The sequence below is a fragment of the Manis javanica genome, chromosome 9 (genome assembly GCF_040802235.1).
Source record: "Manis javanica isolate MJ-LG chromosome 9, MJ_LKY, whole genome shotgun sequence".
In the NCBI taxonomy this organism is placed as follows: Eukaryota; Metazoa; Chordata; class Mammalia; order Pholidota; family Manidae; genus Manis; species Manis javanica.
This window is the reverse complement of record NC_133164.1, coordinates 117,418,307-117,434,921: the sequence shown is the minus strand read 5'-3', so window position 1 is coordinate 117,434,921 and position 16,615 is coordinate 117,418,307. Positions and strand designations below refer to the sequence as shown.

The 16,615-nt window shown below is 36.0% G+C and overlaps 1 long non-coding RNA gene across 1 annotated transcript in view; it reads left to right on the top strand.

Moving 5' to 3' along the window:
• Positions 1–16,615, top strand: part of LOC108403715 (uncharacterized) — a 90,044-nt gene that overhangs the window by 20,207 nt on the left and 53,222 nt on the right. The gene's annotated exons all lie outside the window — the stretch shown is intronic.

The following is a 16,615-nucleotide window of genomic DNA, read 5'->3' as shown; positions in this document are numbered from 1 at the left end:
TCACTTATTAAGCACAGAGGAGCTGTTTGCTGCTGTGGATAAAAAGAGCTAGCTTCCTTGATCGTTTGCTTAACTCCACTTTAGGTAAAGTCTTTAGAAAATAAGCTTCCATTAACGAGAATTTCTTAAAACCACTTAATGGGTCCCTGCCTTCTACTTGATGTTTAAGATGTCAACGGAGCGTGCCTCTTCTTTAGGAGTCTTGACTAACTCATTTATACAGAATACGACATTCTTCCTCTGCCTCACAGAAGAAGATGGAGATTTCTTGCCCCATCATGTAATTTACAATGATTCATTTCTCTAAATTAAAACATATAGATATACATATATTTCTGATTTCATTACATTTCCATTTATCTAAGTTCATCCTTTAGAAATAGTAATCGTTTTAAAAGCTAGATATTACCTTTGTTTAGATGCTTAGTATATTTCAGAAATTAATTAGAATATAATATCCAAGAAACCAGAATTCAGAATGTTGTTTCGTTTATCACTGATGACCAGACTAGAACATAGGCACTAAATAAATATTTGAAAAATTAAATGAATTCCTTTTACCATGGAGGTGAATTTCACTTTGAAAGAACCCATCCAAAGGATAATGTAGCCTGGAAACGTGTAGCAAGGAAGAGCATAGCACCGTCTGAAACCCTGTTGGAGGCTGAACATCGAATGCCAGCTGTGGGGAGAGAAGCTGCCCAGTAATTGTACAAGTGTCCCTAAGTAGGTGGATGTGATTGAAGTTATGTCAATAATTTGTTATAAATCTAGTCACTTTGGGTTTGATAATTTGAGAACTGTCATAGAGCATCACAGAATTTTAAAAAGTCATTTTAAACAATAATAGGCTATGTCAGTGTATGATGATAGAAAAAAAAACTGCTTTTGACTCTCTAGAAAGTAATTTTTATCCCTAAAAGCAGAGTGAGCAATTTAGGATGTAATTCATGCATAATTTACACTTACGTAAAGTTTTACTGTTAGAAGTCATCCAGTTCTTCAGGTGAACTGCCAAAAGCAGGTATCATGTAGTTTATCTACAGCTGAACTGAATATAATCATCTTAAAGAAATGAAAACAACTTCTTAGCATAAAAAGATGCTTATCCTCTGATGTGTCTACTAAATATAGCTTCTGTGGAGTTAAGAACGCCCAGATTAAAAATATCTCATGCATATAAATTGGCCTGTTGTATTCCCCTTCACTCTCCTTCCAGCCAGGTTGACCGGGCCCTTCACATTTCTTTCCTCGGCCTCATTTTTTGCGCTGTAACTGCGTCAGCAAGAGTTTAACAGTTGCTGGTGGCAGTGAAGACAGTCGTCTGAACTGATGTTTATTCACCACTTCTTCATTTTCAGCTGAGCTGCTCTCTTTAATTTTCTTTTTTCCCCAATCTTAGCTTAAGTTTTCTTAGCCTTTCATGGCTAAAAATTATGTTCAAATTCCATCCGTTTTCACAAACTTCTTCTATCTCACAAAATGATCTCCTTTTCACTCTTCCCTGTGGGCCACAGTTTACCAAACTATGATAAAGTATAAGAAATGTGCTAAGGACATACCTGGATGGCCAAAGAACTACACATTTTCAAAGGATATTAGAATTAATCAAGAGCTATTGCTATCAATCTTAGTGAAGTCTTGGCGGATTTCAGAACTCTACTTCAGAATCAGCCTATTTTTTATTTCCCTCTTTTTAATCTAAATAATCTTGATCTCTGAGCTATAATTTGTAGTTCTAAAACCATACTTAATTCCTAATATTATTAAATGATCTGCATTTTTATTGTACTGTTGTTTTCCAGTATATATTATTAAAAATGTAAATCATTTAGTACTGGGGGAGAACGTTCTGGTAACCTAGTTTGAGAAGCACACCGTCCTTTACTACACTGCTCTTACAGGAAAACACATCCCCAGGTCAGGCAAATGAATTGCAAATGGAACAGAGCAGCCTCAGCAAGCGGCCACTATTGGAGGACTGTTTGCTGATTCAGGATCACTACTTAGACAACGTCTCATACAAGAAATATTTTCTATTGTTCTCCACAAGGTTTCTTAAGGTATATTTGTAAGCAGTTTTAGGAAGAAAGAAAAAAAGGAAGGAAAATTGTGGTCTTGGAATAGAGCTGAGCAACCAGTCATCTTAGGGTAGGCATAGAATCATCAGAAGGTTTGTGGAAAAGGTCATTGAGGCCCAGCCCCCGAGTTTGTCAGGATGTCACTGGTCTAGTTTATTTATAATACGTATTTTGTGCAAATTTGTTTCAGCATATGAAATAAGTGTATCCATAATTCAATTGACTCATCTCATATTTTCATAAGGAAATGCAATTTCCAGTATCTCCTCTTCATTGGAGTGATAAGTCTTTCCACCATAGGGCGCTAAATATTTTTCTCTGAATTTTTGGTTTTACTTTTTACTACAAGTTCCTTGTTGAAATTATTTTGTCTTTTATCCCAGAATATAAACACTCTATTGGGAATAGAAAGGGGAGATATTTTTATGGATTAAATCAACAGTACATGCTGATTATAATCTCACCCTCTAAATCAAAGGGAGTTTTGTGGGAGGAGGTCACGGCATGGCTCGGTAGAGTGTTTTATTATGGGAGCACTTGGGAAAGTCAACCATTTTCTGACACCTACAGAGGGCTGGCCTCGATGAAGTTCTTATCAAGATGAGACCAATCTCTTTGTTCAGATTGAACTACATTCCCTCACTTCTGCATACAGGACACGAAGGTGTCAAGGGGGAATGTTACAATAGCTCTGATCCTGGCTATCTAGCTCGTGTACGTGTTCTCCTCCTGTCATGTTCTCTATGTACGCTCTTCCCTCTTCCTCCCACTTCCACTAATCCCTTACTTATATTCAACTTCTTTTTCTAGACACAGTTTAGTTTAACTTTTTCAGGGAAGCATCACTAACTTTGAAACAGGTTGGGTGCTCCTGTCAAATCTCTGAGAGCACATTATATGTGTCCTTGACAATATTTGTACTCTGATATTGTTACCAAATGGAAAGGGTTCACCTCTTGGTGAGGTTTAACCAAACAAAGTCACACCAAGCAAGGAACAAGCTTCATTACTTGGCACAAGACAGGAGAGCCCTAGGGACAGATCCCAGAACAGGGTCTTTTGGTTTTTGCCATTTAGATTTTCTGGAAGGACCTATAGAGGCAGGGTGAAGTCAGTGCAGATGTACTAATTGCTCATGCGTCTTCATACATGGCATGTTATGTTACTCAGACCACAGATCCCCCCTGGATGGAGATTTTATCATTTGCATTACAAAGTTCTCTCAGGTCTTGCATTACAAAGGGACACTCTGTCTTGGTAGAAACTGGCTCTGAGCTATGTTAGCTTGTTATAGTGCTTGTTCTTCTAGGAAAAACAGAAACCTCACATTCAAGAATAGACACACAGATAACAAAGCAGGGTGTTTGGGTCTCAGCAGAATTTTCTCACTATTTTTAATCTTTTGTGACCCTATACATGTCTCTTCTTTATTTCTAACTTGCTTGTCACCCTTGTTTCCAGTCCTAGGTAACAATATTATTTAATTAACTATTTGTTTAACATCTTGTCTTTCTAGTTTAGGTTGTAAGCTTTGTGAGGGCAGACTGTCTGTTTTGGTCAATAGTGTATCTTTAGTATCAATAGATGTTAAATAAATATTTAACAAAATAGATGCTGTGTTCATATGTACTCAGTACATAGTAGGTATTAAATAAATCTCTTGATAGATTGAAAGTTATTTTGTCACTAAGTATGCAATTGTAACTCAATTTAAACATCTCAATGTCATTTGTAATGGAGAATATTTCATAGTGAAGTAAATTCAGAGTAGCCAGTCAGTTTATCAATTAAATCACTGTACAATAATAGTCCTTGGAATAGCTCATTTAACTGAGACCTGTATCCTTATTTAACTAAAAATATAGACCACATTTAGAATCATGTTTTCAAGCCAAAAGAAGACACAGTGATATAAACAGGCTCTGGAGTTATATAAGTTTGAGTTTGAATTCCAGCTTTTCCGTTTAAATATACTAGGCAAGTTATTTGAATTGTATAAGCCTAGATTTTCTCATATATAATAAGTATGGTTAATGTTATCAACTTTGCAAAATTATGAATGTTAGGAAAAAAATGCAGAAAACATTGTTACATTGTTAATGAGTACTATTTATTTTATGCATACTAATTCAAATTGTGAACAAAAACATGTCATCAAAAAGAACATTTTCATTTTACTCATTAATTTAGCAAAAATTATTTCTCTAGCTCTTGCTGTATATTAAGCAATTGTGGGTAAAATTGTAACATTTCCAGACATCTGCATATCAGTAAGTGTTCAGAGGTGGAGAGAAGTATGGCTTTAGTGCATTTGCATCATTCCTCAGGGGTGGAGAGAAGTTCCTCTCCATATCAATGGGTAATGACTTGGACAACTGGAGGGCTTCTCTGTACCCAAGAGGTGGGGGGAGGGGGAGGGCTGGTTTTGCTGCTGCTGGAGCAGGAGAGAGAGTAAGCAATAAATGGGTTTTTAAATTTATTTCTCCCTTTGACTGATTTCGGTTTTTAGAGGTATTTTGCCCCAGGATTTCCTTTCCCCAGACTAACAGCAATAAATGTCCAATTTACCTAAAATTTCCTCTAGCCCTTGAGATATACATTATCTCTTAAAATTTACCTGTGTCATGAGATAGTTACTTCCAATTTCAGTTTTTGCAATATTTTAATTCAGTTTTTAAACAAATATTGAATAATGCTGTGAAATTTCAGTAACCTAAATGAATAAGGTAAATCATTTCACCGTGCAAAGCTACATGTGACTCTTTTAAATCAGTATGTTAATATGTAATTGCATGGTATTAAGAAAATACTAATTTGGAGAACTGCAGCAAATACACTGTAGATAAAGGTGGTTTTTAGGCCTTAAAATAGGCCTCCTCATCTTACTTGTTTTGGACTGTAGACATGACACTCCACTTGTGGATTAAGGGGTGGACTGAATGCATACAGTTAATTTTACTCTCTCCAGAAACCCCAGTAAAAGTTATTTTTGTTTTTCTTTTAATTGCTGTTGCTGTTTTAAGAGATGAATTTACCAAGGCAGGGAAAGTTGAAGAGAAAGAAACAGTGGAGTTTTGGGATTGGGGTAGAATATGGATAACTGGTAATTCACTTGACTGAATCCCAAACAGACAGCAAAGAGAAATGGAAAACCAAGAGTCAAAGATATTTAAAGAACAGAAAACTCAAAACATCACAAGAATTGGGGCTAAGCCTTATCTTTGTATGAGGGAGGTAAAAGGCCCAGCTTAAAATAAAGAGGAATGGGGGGGAAGTCATTTAAGAGCCAGTAGATCCCCACATGCCTTTCCTTGAACCAGACTTCTAGGTGACTGCCTCTCAGCCTCACTCTGGACATTTGCAGATTTACTCTCTAGAGAAGATAAAAGATAAGTTCCCAGGACTGACAAGCATCAGTCATGATTGGAGGTATGAGAACCAAAGCCAGGATTGGTGAGCTCAGGGAACCACAATCTTTGACACGGACTCCCTCCCCGTCCTGTCCCAGTTGGTTCCAGAGTGCCAGCAGCCAGATGTTTAGCACCCAGAGAGAAGATGGGAAGGCATAAAGACATGGACAGTGGAGTGTCCCTAAGGGAGGTGAGGTTTGAGATTTTTTTTTAATATCCAAGTAGAAACTGAATGCTTTAGTCTGGAAATCAGAGGCAGGTCTATAAAGAATTGTACATTTAAGAGTCATTTGTGTAATGGAAGCAGAAAAAAAAGAAAAAATTGATGCAGACAGTCCAGAAAATGTGGTTTATTGGATACCAAGATAAAAAAAAATAAACATTCAAAAGAAATAGGTGATCAACTGTATCATAAGTTGCTGAAAGGTCGAATAAATGAGAACTGACAGTTGATCATTGAATTTCAAGATATATGGAGATTAGGAGAGACAGGAGATGATTTAGGGGCAGTGGACAAAAATAAATTTTTTGAAGTTTTCTACAAAGGGGAGTGAAGCTAAATGGTGGCTGCACAAGGAGGAGAGAAGATTGAGATCGCTTTATTATTATTATTATTTTAGGGGGACATAAGATGTGCGTTAGCTTAAGTGAAAGATATTGTAAGGATGGAGATGGGGATGATAACTCCTAAGAATTATCCTGGGTAATGTGAGGAAAAATTCAGAATACAGAGGTAGAGGGGTTTTTACTGAGGTGCTCACAATTTATTGACAGTAACAGGAGCAAAGCAAGTACATGGGTAGTAAGACTGGGTGTGATTCTTGACATTGAGAGCTCATGAAATATTCTTCAGTCCTTCTATTTCACCACCTACAGGCTCATTGAGGAGGATTTCATAGTTGGGATTCTGGTTTGTTTGAAGTTAATGGTAATAAGAAGGAGTAGGTACAGCTATAGAAGTGACTGGTTAAGCAGACTGAGGCCAGAAACGTTACATGCCAGGATTTAGAAAGATCACTCAAATGCTGATTGAAATAATCAGAATTAAAAAGAAGTTGTGTTACAGAGATAACTACTTGGCAGGGAGATATGATTTCAATGTCAAAGGGGAGTGAACCCAAGTAAATGGTGACTACAGCAGGAAAGCGTGGCCTCCTGATAGGAATCAGAGCTGAGGGATTCTAAGGAGAGGCAGAATGTTCTAGAAGAAGCACTACAGAGCGTGGATTCCGCACATTCACTGTCCAGCCAGGCTGTATGGGGAGCATGGGAGAAAAACACATAAAAACTTGAAAAGGCTACTGGGAAAACAGCATCAAGTTGCAATAGAGAGAGAAGGTGGGGAGCTTTCTGAGAAACTGTTCATGATGAAAAGACCGTGTCCACTTTCTCAATTGCGGCTCACACTTATGCATTATAGAATAATTTATTAACTAATATTTGGAGAAAATGAAATGTCAGTAATTTCAAGGAAAATAAAAATGTAGATTATCAAGATATGTGTTATAAACACATGAAATGAATATGCGAGAATATGTTCCAAGCAGAGGAGGTTGCTGGCATATAAACATATATTACATATATCTGTATCTGATTTATGTATATAATACAGTTAACACATCACAGATCCCCCACATTTGTATACACATTCTCATCGGATGTGCCAAAATATATATTCAAGATATGTATTCACAGTATAAAATATACTGTATTCACTTAGTTACTTTTTGATTAGAAAAGTTTATATTGTTAATTAACTTCACAGTCTCCCATTCTTTAATATAATTTATAAAAGTCCACTCTCAGGGATTTCTGACTTGATCATTCTAAGTTTAATAATAATAACTTCCTTCTCTACTATTTCTCATCGTGTTTAAAATTTGTTGTGAGGTGATTCACAGTGTCAGAGCCTGCAGCCACGTTTAAAATGAGAATATTTATCTACAGAAAGAACTTCCTTCCAGTCGCCACTGCCAAGTCTAAGTAACTTGCCACAGTCATCAAAATGTTGCTATGCTTTTAATAAAATCAGCACTTTCATCAAGGCTATATCTACAGTGTAAAACAGAAGACCCACATGATACCACACGTGATTTTGTTTGTTAAATTCCTAATCAGGAAGAGAACAATCCTTGGCAATTTAACACTCTTGGGAATGACTTTGATTTCTGTGAAAGAGCTAAGCATTAATCTATGACCGAATATTATTTCCTAGATGGCAGAAAACACTTGAGAAGCAATATAATCATAATAAATAAGCATAAAATATCCCCCTAACTCTGTAGGTAAGTTCTGAAACTAATAATTTCTTTCCCCAACTATCAGCATCTTGTTGTCAACAAGTTTTCAACCAGCAAACTGGTTGCTTTTTCAGTGCCTTAACTGTTTTTTTTATCTACGTAGCAGTCCTTGAATCCTGGCATCTTTACGAACAAGGGGAACTGTTCCATCTCTGTTCTAATCACTTCAGAAATGAAGAACATCAATATTCTACATTACAACAAGATATTAAGTAAATCAATTGAAACAAGTACATTTCAAAGGATTTTCAATTGAATCTAAAATTGCAATTTTTATCCTTAAGAATATCCATTTACAAAAGTCAATATATAAGAAAGTATGTAAATATCTGCATCAGTTAAATTTTATGCAAAAATGAAAAGGAAATTTAGTGGGAGTTTTTGAATGTCTTAGAGAAAATAAGTTGGATAATATAGAAAATAAGAAATAATATGTGAAAGAGTTAGGATGTTCCTTCACTCTTGTGACAAATTTCTTGTCCTTCTATGACCTATTTTTTATAGTTCTGACAGAAATCTAAGCTTTTTTCCTACTGGCTGTGATGACACAGTCATCATTGGTCTATAAATGTCCCAGACCAGTCTACCTAGCTTAACGCTAGTTCCCTTTCCTAGGATAACGTTGGTCGAGACATTACCTCCAAAGAAACCTAGCAAATGATAATGTTTTGTTGTAGTTCGCCATGAACATTACATCATTTGCTAACATATTTCCATGAGTATTATTATACATATGAGTATCATTCAAACGTTGAAATTTCTTAATGAGCAGAATCTTATGCAACATCCAAAGAAAATTTAACAAACAGAGCCTTTAAAAAGTAAAAGTTTATCTAACATGCAATTAGAGATACACACTTTAATTAATGAAAGAAACCATGAGCCACATTAATTTTCTTTCTCTTATACAACAGCAGCCTGGGGGCAATTTAGCCAAATCCTAGAAAGGGATGAAGTAAGGTTTGAAAATGACTTGATTAGATAATCTGGATTAAATGTCTCTTACTTAGAACAGAACAGTTTCCATTGAAAGACAGATCTGTGAAAGAATTGTCTAAAGACAAAAGGACATAAAAAGTCTTTATTGCCTTAGGTTATTGTGAAATGCAGACCTAAGGGTATTGATAAATCGGTAGTCCTAGTAAACAAATGTCAAATAAAGTCTGTATATATGCAAGCACTAAGTGTTTATAGTATTCACTATTTGAAAATTGTACTTGAATCCATGCTCTAGGAAACAGATGAGTTGAAATAAAATATCTGAGTGAAGGAGACATGAAGAACTGCCTATTCTTTCAAACAATATTTTCCTTACATAATTGTGGCAATTATACTTACAAACTGAGGCCTAAAATCCATCAAGTCAATGGTACATAATATATGTTTTAAAAGTTATACGACTATTAGCAGGTAGCATCTATGAAGTGTACTAATGGCTACAAAGTAGAGTACTTACTGAAACAACCATATTCATTCCTGTGAAAATCCATAAAGTAGCCAGAAGAGAAACAGTTACCTCTAGTCCCTGGAGTCTGAGATTCTGTTTCAATAAACTACCCTTTTAACTTCTATCAGACAAATCAAATATCTTGTTTAAAACCAGAAAACTTCTAACTGAGCCACATGGACATTAGGGTATGTGAGGACTTGGTAAATAACACCCTATTTCTGTTTCTTTTTTTCTTCCAATTTTGAAACCAGGTACACATTGTAAAAATGGCCGCATCTTTCTTACACACATCCCTTGTCGTAATGTTACTTTGTAGTTCTTCCCATCAGTAAATGGAGTCTAATTCCTCATTCCTTGACTCTGGATTAGCCTTGTGACTTCCTTTGACATACAGAAATCCTCAAAAGTGAAATCACGCCAGTTGCAAGCATACCCTTCAAGAGGCCTTAAATACTAGCTTGTTTCCCTCAAAGCTTGCTGAGCCATTTGGTGAACAAACCCGCCTCTCCTACTGGAACCTGAGATGCCATGCTAAGGAGAGGCATCATCCCAGAGGAGCCCCCGGGGACAGGAATCTGACCCTGGACACAAATGCAGGCTCAGCTGGGGTCAGCCCAACCCAGCACAGACCAGAACCACCTACCAAAGTTCAGTCTGAACTTCCAACCCATGGAATTGTGAATTAAATAAATGACCGTTGCTTTGATCCATTTACATACTGAGAGATGTTCAGCGCAACTGACAACAGATTCATTGGTTACCTAGCTAAGTGCCAGATTCAAAACCACAATCACATCTGTATCTTTATTGTGGCCATCAGTGTGATGATTACTGTTTTAAATGGAGCTTTGCTCATGGGAGTCTCTTTCTCAAACACAATTGAATTATCCTTTCATTATGCTTTCTCTATCCAATTTCTTCTTGTGGTTCAAGGTAAGCAGATTCTGAAATGGTTTTCCATGATCCCAGGTCACAAATATCTATGAGGGTTTGTGCTTATGTGGTAAAAGCTGAAGAATAAAAAGAAGCAATAAAAAAAAGAAAAAATAGGAAGGGTGCCTTGGTAAGAAATATTGTAGCAGAATAAAACAATGCATGAAATATCAGCACTGGTTGGAGCAGAGTTAGCTAAGGGCAAGTGGATGTGAGTTCAGAAAGTTTGGCAGAGCCGGAACACAAAGGTCTTTGTGCACCGTGGTTAACATTTTGATATTTGTTCTTTACTTATACTACATAGCGATTAGAAGACTTTAGATACGGGTTGAGATGACCTGAGTTATATTTTGAATATATAACTGTGATTGCTGTATATTAAATGAATTTTAAGTAAAAAAAGAAGAAAAGCTAAGTGTCTCTCCTGTCAGTCCAGGGAAAACAATTTGATGACTTGGACAAAAATTTTGCCATTGGTTGAAAAGTAATACTAACATGTGTTTTTGAAGGCAGAACAAGATTGGATTTGTGGAACAAGAGAAAGGAAGAAAGAATCAATTCAAGTTTTGAGTCTAAGCAATATTTAAGATGCTACCATTCACTTTTAAGGAAGGGTTTGGAAGTAGGAAGAATCGTCACAGAAGAGACTCAGAATAACCAACGACCATGAAATGGACATATTTGCAATGTGTTCTTACGATGAATCAGATGAATATTGCAGCCATTTGGGGTCAGTCATCTATTAAACTTTATTACCTTAGAAATGGCTCTAAGGAGAGTACACATTACATATTAGATAATATGCCCCATGACTAAAAACTCTGTAAGAACAGATACCATGTCTCTTATTTGCTATACCTAGCACAGTGAATGCCTTGAGAGGGTGACAAGAGTGAATCCTATCTCCAATACAAAGAGCTAAAGAAATGAAACCTAGGAAAAGTCAAATAAATACATGCATAAAGATAAATTCATGTCTTAATGAGTTAAAACGAACAAATAAATGTATGTAAATAATACCACTCTTCTGATTATTATCTATTTCCTGCTATTTCCAATATTGTTTTCCTTTCCAATATCATTTCATTGTCTACTTCAACTTGCTGTTGGAACTTGCACAGGTCATTTCTCTTGCCCTCTATTTTGACCCTTTCTCTGTCTTTGTCTTCCTGCCTCCCTGTCACCTAGCTCTTCTTCTTTTCTCTCATGTAAGTCCACATTTTATTCAGAGTTAATTTTTCTCTGTGTTCTTGGCTTGGACATTTCCTTATGCTTGAGTACTCAACCCTGGTGAAGCAGTTAAAAGACAAGTCCAATTACGTGCATTTATGTTTCTGCATCAAAGGAATTAATGTGTGTGAAAGTTAGTGATAAGCCTCCGTGTCAGAGTCTAGGTGATTGTCAAAGGGGAGGCCAAATCTAACATCTCTCCCTTTGCGAAGCTGCAGGCTGGAAGTCTGAGACCGTTTCAGAACTCTGAGTAAATTCAGCCTATTACAAGTGATGTGGTCTTTCTCACAGGAGAGGATTTGGTGGAAGCATTTGTTTTGTGGGAAAGCTTATAGATCTTGCACAGCGGGCTTGTCTCTGTCAGATAGACTTCTGGTAAAGGCTGCTGCCAGGGGTCAGTAGTACTCATTTTCTGAGGACTCCATGGAGAGGGCTTAGCAACTAAAGCATCCTTGGTTATCTCTGGACAAGGACCTTACAGGCATTTGTCACAGCACATATGTCTTCTCTAAAGGCTTCTTTCCCCTTCTTTTTGTAACCAGAATGGCATCAGCTCTACAGATATATGTATAATGTGTGTATTACTTATTCTAAGGCAAGTAGTATCTTGTTAGGCTTCATTAGACACAATCACCTTTTCCTCCTTTCTATCCCTTAATGTAGAGCTGTCATCATTCTGAAATCTGCCACATGCACAAGTCCTCACCTTTGTAGTCAGAGAGTGAGGGACAATAGGACTTAGACAAGCATCTTTTACCAATCATTCATGACATGATTCTGTTTTGAATGTATCTCACAACTTTTAGTTGACCGTCACAGTTACATAGTATTTTTTTCTTTCAATAAAATCATAGATTCATCATCTTTCAAAACCCACATACAATCTTTTTGTCAGTTTGTCCGCCTTTGCTTTGGTCTTACATGTCTCTTGGGAGAGAGCTGAGATTTCCTCCACCAGCTTCCGCACTCCCCATGCTTCATGGTCTGGAGATTTTGTGTCAATCTTCTCTTTATTCATAACTAAGTGTGTCATGTAGAAGTATTCACTTCTCAGGACCTGTTTCCTATGCTTCCTCTGGTTATTGTTGTGCTCATTTTAGCTCATCCAGTTTCTTCCTAGGAGAAAATGCAGCCCCCATTAATTTTCAACTGCATTTATAGGAGTGAAGAACTAATATTTGTCCAGTGCCTAGTTTTCTATAATTTGCATGACCTCTAAGTCAAAAGCCTGGATTTTATATCTATCCATTTATATCTTTATATTTACCAAGGCACTACTTATTCAATAAACGATTCAGGACAAATCTGCATGTATCCTATGTGATACTTAGGCAGCTACATTGACCAAACCTGTACGTATATAGGCTATACAGTTCGCTGCAAAGATTAACAATGTGTCATATGGGGCACTTCCTAACATAAACATCTCTTGAACATTCTCAGAAAATCTGATTCTATAGGCCTTGGGTGATGTCAGACTTTTACATTTTTAAGAAATTATCCGGTAATATATATGTAGATGATTTAAAACCACACTCTATAAATACCTGAAGCTTATTATTTTTGGTACCTCTCCCAAACTACAAATTCAACTCAGTGTCAATGCTGCAAAGTCATATTCAGGCAGTCATGTATCATAATATTATAGAGATCTTACACTCCCTCATTCTTCCATATACAAATGTGCAAGTAAATAGAGAACATTGTTCAAACTTGCTATCGTATAGTGCCTTGAAACTCAGTGTCTAAGCATTTGCAGGATGATTTAGGTGAGCTGTAAGTCCTCTTTTTGTCACTGTAGCAGTATACTATTTTTCAGTGCTTTGAGCATCAAATTCCACACTATGGATTAGCTTTGTGGGCTAGGAAGAGAATGAACAATTTAATTCTAGAAATAAATTAAGATTACAGAATGTCAAGATGGATGTGTGGTAGGCAGAGTGACATCCCCCAGATATGTCCACACCCTAGTTCCAGAACTTGTAAAAACGTTACAGTATATGGCAAAGGAGTCTTTGCCGGTGTGATTAAGATGAAAGATTTGAGATGGTGAGATTATCCTGGATTATCCGGGTAATCACATGAGCCCCTAAACGTGGAAGAGGAGGGTAGAAGAGTTGAACTGGAAGAAGACGCAGGAGAGAATTAAGGAGAGATGTCAGAGGGACTCAACTGGCCATTGCTGGCTGTACTGAGAGATGGAGGCAGGCGTCCATGACCCAAAGGATGCAATGACCTCCGGAATGATCTTCAGCTGATGAAGGGAAATGGGGATCTCAGTCCCACAAGCAAGAATAACCAAGCACTGCCAACAATCTGAAAGAGCCTTCAAGTGGATTCTCCCCAAGATCCTCTAGAAAATAATTCACATCTGCTGATGCCTTAATTAATTATTATCTGGTAAGACCTGTATTGGAATTCTGACTTACAAACTGTGAGATAATAGATTTCTGTGGTTAAAAGCCATTAAATTTGTTTTTTGTTTTTTTATGGCAGGAGTAGCACCAACTGTCAGAGAAAAAGGAACATGTTGAAATACTTAACAGCAAAAATTATGACTTTTTATCCACAGTGAAATCTTAATAACATACTCGACAACGTAATGTCAAGTGGTCAAATTCCATTTTTCTGAGGAACTGATTTCCACAACACTATTGTATTCTTTCCCTTGCATGTAGCTTTTCATCAAATTGTAGTCTAACAATTGTGGAGTAAGTTAGGAGGAAATCTTTATACGAGCATTTCGAAGACTTTGTAGTATGGCACACAAAATGTCTGGGAGAAAATATCAAGTGCTCATAAGATCAAGCCAGTTCTTTGAGCGTATGTGTCAGGGAGTGAAGTTCTGATCTGGACTCTGTGATGACCAAGTATAAAAGCCTCTGGACTCTGTGATGACCAAGTATAAAAGCCTCTGAAGCCAACTTGAAATTATACTTGAATTGCATTTCAGTGCATTGTGTTCGGTTTACTTTTCTGGAAGTCAAAGTGGCTAATATACTCTCAAACAATGCAATTTTTCTTCTATATATTGTTCTTTGAGAATTATGCTTATTCTTCACAAGTGAAATAATTTGGAGAATTGTGTTATGTGCAGAGATTGATGTTTTTTTATTTTTGGTTTGTAGATGTTTTACCATTCTCTCTCAGGCAGTTAAATAGAGTGGAATTATTCATGAAGCTTTCTTTTCATTCCTGCTCAACTCTGGGACTTAAGTTTCAGAATGTCTCTATTCTATTGTATATAAATGATATACTGCTATTTATGCTGCAAATAAATGTCATTATGCTTGCCAATAGTTAGAAACCAACTGGTAAAGTCAATAAATTGAAAATAGACAATTTGAGAAGGAACAAATATACTTTATTGCTTGGCATTGCTGTTCTGTCTGAGTAGTAGATATTAATCCAACATTTCAGCATATTCCAAAGTAAAATTCTTTGATTTATAAGTATTTATTTTACTTTCATTTGAGAGTTACAGGATGAACAAGGATTCTTGCTCTCATAATCTTGATTTATCATTATACCAGAGGCCAGTACAATAAGACAAGAAAAGAAATAAAATTTAGAAAAAAAACTCTCATTATTCACTGATGCCATGATTGCTTATATGGAAAATTAAAAAATGGACAAACTTTTAGAAATCATAAATAAATGTATCAATCTTTCTAAATACCAGATCAGCACACAAAATTTAAACATATTTCTATATACCAGCAGCAAAGAAATCCAAAATTAACAATATACCACTTACAAGAAAATTTGTTAATTTAACAAACTTAGGCACAAATCTCACAAAAGATGTGTAAAACCTCCAAATTGAAAAAAATCACAAAGCATTAGTGAAAGAAATTAAAGGAGACCTAACTAAATGGAGGAAAAAATATATTCAATGATTGGGAGAATATTTAAAAGATGCATATCCTCCATAAATTAATTAACAGTTACAAAGCAATCTCTATCAAAATCCTAAGAGTTCTTCGGGGCAGGAGCACAGATTTAAAAAATAATTCCAAAGTACTTATGAAAAGCTTACATCCAAGAGTAGCCATGACATTTTTGAAGAAGAAAACTAACATTTAAAATATGTTCCTGGGTCCCAATAATATAAATGCCTATTGTGCAGGTTTGCACAAGGACAGACCGAGTCAAGTGATCAGTAGAAAATGAGAGAGTCTAAAAGCACACATATTCCATTAGCTGGTTTACGACAGTTGGTGCTGTAGTTCCGTGGGGCAAGTGATAATTTCAGTAATGGATGACAGATCAATTTTCCGAATCTATCTTGATCCCTAATTTATATAATACATACATGAAAGTACCGTCCAGATGAGCTGAAGAACTAACTATGCTGCCAATACCTGGTATTATCAGAAGTCTAGACATTCAAATAGATGTGTAATGACATTTCATTTTAGTATTAATTTTATTTTCCTTAATGACAAGTTATATTTAACATCCTCTCATGTGCTTATTCCATCACATATATTCTTTTGTGAAAGGTTTTACAAAAACTTTATCAATTCTTTTTTTATTTTGAGTTATATTTGTGAATAAAGAATGATTATATATTTTGGACTCAAGTCTTTTGTAAGACATGATTTGCATAAACTCCCACCCATAGTTAACTTTTCATTCTATTGTTTCTTGCACAGAACAACAATTTTAATTGTGTTAAAAGTCACATATGTAGTTTTATTTCTTTTTTAGGTAATGTTGAGTCATATTTAAGAAATTTTTGCTCATACCAACATCATGAAGATTTTCTTCTCCTTAAATATTTCAGATTTTTACAGTTTATGTTTAAGACAGCTGTATAATAATTTATTTGAATAACTTTTTGTATAAGTTGTGAAGAATCTCTCAAGATTCCTTGTTTTCCAGCACCACTTGAAAAAATTATCCTTTGTCTGTTGAGTTGTCTTTGCTTTTTAAATAAAAAACCAGTTGGCCATATATATGTGTTAAAGCCCATGAATGTGTGGGGTCCCCCCTAAGACTGTGTACTCCAAGAGTTCCTAATTTTATCTGTAACTCTGGAGAAAGGAAATCCCAGGGCAAAATACCTTTAAAATTGAAATCAGTCAAAGGGATAAATAAGTTTAAAACCCATTTATTGCTTACAAACTGCAGTTCAGGGCCATCTCTTTCCTGTTCTAGCAGAGCGAGGGAGACCTTCCCCCAACTTCTCAGGTTCAAGTAAGCCCT